This window comes from Schistocerca serialis, chromosome 1 (assembly GCF_023864345.2).
Source record: "Schistocerca serialis cubense isolate TAMUIC-IGC-003099 chromosome 1, iqSchSeri2.2, whole genome shotgun sequence".
Classification (NCBI taxonomy): domain Eukaryota; kingdom Metazoa; phylum Arthropoda; class Insecta; order Orthoptera; family Acrididae; genus Schistocerca; species Schistocerca serialis.
This window is the reverse complement of record NC_064638.1, coordinates 508,512,969-508,517,172: the sequence shown is the minus strand read 5'-3', so window position 1 is coordinate 508,517,172 and position 4,204 is coordinate 508,512,969. Positions and strand designations below refer to the sequence as shown.

Here is a 4,204-nt window from a genome sequence, read left to right as displayed (position 1 = left end):
TGCAACAGAAACGAAATTAATTTTTAACATACCACGAGGAAGTGTAACAGAACTTGTGATGTTCTCTATATACGTGAGCGACTTAAGAAACACGGTCTGTCGGGCTTATCAAACAGAGTTTGCCGGCTCTCATAGTTTCACTGACCGTGCTGTTTCGTACAGGTCAGTATTGATACTGAGTGACTCTAAGTAAGTGGTAAAGCACATGGACAGTGTTTTAGATTCCTCTGAGATTGTCAAATATCGTTAAATGTTGGTCATTACAAGAATATACCCACAACAGAAGTAAATATCCCAATTAATATGAATCCGATTGCTGGAGCACTGGCAAGATTCTTAATCTGTCATGCTGCGTAAATATCTAGGCGTAATATAACGAAATGCTACGAAACTGTATGGTCACGTAAAATTATCTGCACGGAAGTTCAATAGAAGACGTAGATCCATTTGAAGTATTCTTTGAAAGTCTCTTGTAGGTATGAAAACGGAACTCCAATCAACATTTTAGCACAACTAAATCTAAATTACTGCTCAAGCATCACGATTTTTCGAGTCTTAAAACACGTTAAGAGAGCTAATGCCTGAGAGGGATTTTACTCATTTGTGCTTTATTCCTTATGCAATGACCATAATGACGATTAAAGAAGTTTAGATGCACGCACAGAGCAAGTTCACTGCATTTCGTTCAGAAGTGATGAGTATTTATATAAATTATGATTGCGTTTAACATGAATTTTAGTGTAAAGGCTTGTCTTTGTGTCAACAGGCATCACGCTTAACAACAGTGTTTGTAATCAAAACGTAGCAATAAAACCACTCAAAAATCAAACAAAGTTGCTAGGAAAGTACGACCAATGATGAGCATAGATAAAAGCTTGAAATTCACATTGAAAAGGCAGGTGTGTTAAGTGGAATCAATCCATTTCATACGGTACATGAGATGGTTTCTCAAAAAGGTTACACCTACTTTCTTCACGCGTCTCTCTGCAACTCACCCTGTGTTCCACATTCTTCGCATCTATGAGAGAAAGAAACTCTGAGTAGCGATGTGTCACTTACGGACACGTAATGAAGTTATGTAGAATAAATACTGCGCTCATAATTGTTTTGTTACGGGGAGAAAAGAGAATTGATCTTACGAATGTCTTTCTTGTTAAGTATTGAAATAATTGTGGTGAGTTGATAAAAGAAAAACGTTCACATAAGTCAATCAACCTTGGGTATACACATGTAAAATCACTGAAATTTACAATTAAAACCATACTAAATCAGAGAATTTATAAACTACAAATCAGTATGTATCGGTACAGCTGAGGAAAAGACTTAAAAAAAAATAAATAAATAAATAAATAAAATAAAATAAAAAAAATCTGTAACTACGTAGGAAACATGGAAAGCATGGAATATGGAACATTCTCAATTGCATCCTCCTGAAAAACATCTTGGAAAGGTAAACTGATGTCAGAGTTATTAGACAGAAGGGCCAATTTTCTAATAAGCATAATTAGAAATGATGAATGGTGATTTGGGATCAAATTTAAATGTTCAAATGTGTGCGAAATCTTATGGGACTTAACTTTACCGCTTAAGAGAAACAGTTCAGAGAGGTTAAATCTTAATCGAGTAGGGGAAATTTGTGAAGATCTAGAAATAAAAAAGTAACATAGAAGAACACACCTGAAAATATAGCAACGCTTTTGGATGTATGTGACTACACGGAGAATGTAAAGAGGAAATTTGGAATAAATAGTAACGATGGAATTAATCACACAGAACGGAAGAAGTCACTCAGCGGCTATACGAAAATATTTTTATACAATAAGAAGACGAAAATCGAAAACCCTTATGGAAACTAACAATTATAAGAGAATAAAATGAATGAAAACAAGCTGACAAAGTAGAACGATTTCCACTGACTTGAATAAAGTCACTTTTCTCACGGTACGTAACTGAGTCCCGTAAGATCAGTTTTATCCACCATTGCCCAGTAGAACGTTTATTAGAGTAACTAATTTTTTTTTTTTTTTTTTTTTTTTTTTTTTTTTTTTTTTTTTTTTGCAGGGAATGTGTTGCTGATAAATATGATTGTCGCAGCCTACATTTACTATGAGATTATTATCGCTATCTGTAACTAGCTTAAACATTTACGTATTTGAATTTATAAGAGAACTTAATCTAATATCTTATACACAATGAATATTTTTGTCTATGATATCAGTGTCTGACACGTTGCTTGATGTTGCGCGACTTGCGGAAAATTAGACTATTTTGCGTCGTATAACAATATGTAAGAGCAAATGTTTTCTTTTGTGTGTTTACTTGGTAGTACACACCAAAAAATAGCATTAGCTTGTACGCATTTAATGACGAACGTATACTGAATCTGGATCCTTTGAGAGACGACATATAGATTTACCTGTTTCACAACTACTTGATCACAAAGACTATAAACACGGAGAATAGCATGCGTCACGTATATAGCATACTTACCGAAGCTGGAAGAAAACGACCGTAAGAATGGAAGAGGAAATTATACTTCACGTTTAACTGTAGGAAAATCCAATAAAAGTATTAAGTACTACATCGTCTAACGTTGTATGTACCAATGGCGTGTTCCCCTCGCAATGTACGGTATTCCTGTGTTAATGATTATTCATGAAAAATTTTGCTTTCGTTTTTGTGAGATAAAAAGTTTAATCTGCACTAAAAGTTTTCGGCATAATGAATAATCATGTTTCCGAGAAGAGGGGACGCAGTGAGCCCACTAGTAAGGTAATAGGGTTTCCTGAGAGCGGGCTGAAGCTCGTGTACTTTATAATAAAGTCTTGCCCGCCAGCAACATGCATCACCTGTTTGTGTGGACACGTCGGCGCCTGTGAAAGATACGACCAGCGGCGGCGGAGTTCTCTCCCAGGGGACAGCCGCAGTGATTAATCACGGTGTATGGACAGACACTGGGCGGCAGAAACACAGATTAAATTGATTGATGTAACACTGGATGAGTTTGTGCAAGAGCTAACGCACCTCCAGCGCCGACTGTGGGGAGCAACGGAGATGGATGGACGCGAGTTGAATGAGAACGCTGACCGTGTGAGGAGTGCGCGCCTGCGACGCATACCGGCAGCTGACGAGCGGAAATTAGTCCCGTTGCGCCGACATGCACAATGCAGTTGACGTTATCACCTTTGCACGACGTGACCGCAGTCATACGCTTATACGTTCGTTGTAGGAGATAGTGACAGCTCGTGGAAATCAGTCTCGTATGAATGTCGAGGAAGCTGAAACCTCTCACCAAGTACTTGTTTTGCCATTACGTCCTAATTACTCGCAAACGGTTGAGGTCATTCGGATAGTTCAACTAAGCAAAGTTTTTTAGTTCTTTTTTTATGTTTTTGAGCTACATTATTAACAGCACATCTTCATTCCCCTTGTTTTGCAACATTTCATCAGAAATTAAATTAATCAGCACCGTAAAAGACAAAAATACGGAAACAGCAGAAACATAAATGCTCACCTGATATGGAATAGGAAAACCAGTGTCATTCGATAAAGCTTCGGAATTATCAAAAACAAGTCCTGTATGAAACTTCCTGGCAGATTAAAACTGTGTCCCGGACCGAGACTCGAACTCGGGACCTTTGCCTTTCGCGGGCAAGTGCTCTACCAACTGAGCTACCCAAGCCCGCGAAAGGCAAAGTCCCGAGTTCGAGTCTCGGTCCGGCACACAGTTTTAATCTGCCAGGAAGTTTAATATCAGCGCACACTCCGCTGCAGAGTGAAAATCTCATTCTGGAAACATCCCCTAGGCTATGGCTAAGCCATGTCTCCGCAATATCCTTTCTTCCAGGAGTGCTAGTCCTGCAAGGTTCGCAGGAGAGCTTCTGTAAAGTTTGGAAGGTAGGAGGCGAGGTACTGGCAGAAGTAAAGCTGTGAGGACGCGGCGTGAGTCGTGCTTGGGTAGCTCAGTTGGTAGAGCACTTGCCCGCGAAAGGCATAGGTCCCGAGTTCGAATCTCGGTCCGGCACACAGTTTTAATCTGCCAGGAAGTTTCATATCAGTGCACACTCCGCTGCAGAGTGAAAATCTCATTCTGGAAGTCCTGTATGATTTTCAAGTGAACCTTATAATATTCTTCCTGCAAAATAGTGGCAATTTCAAGTAGTGACGATCAAGTTGGGTAGCGGTCACGAACACGTCTCGCAAA

General features: G+C 39.1%; 1 non-coding gene across 1 annotated transcript; it reads right to left on the bottom strand.

Moving 5' to 3' along the window:
* Positions 1–3,607: 3,607 nt before the first annotated feature.
* On the bottom strand, positions 3,608–3,682 carry Trnas-cga (transfer RNA serine (anticodon CGA)). The gene has a single exon. It is a non-coding gene; the product is annotated as a tRNA-Ser (tRNA).
* Positions 3,683–4,204: the final 522 nt, after the last annotated feature.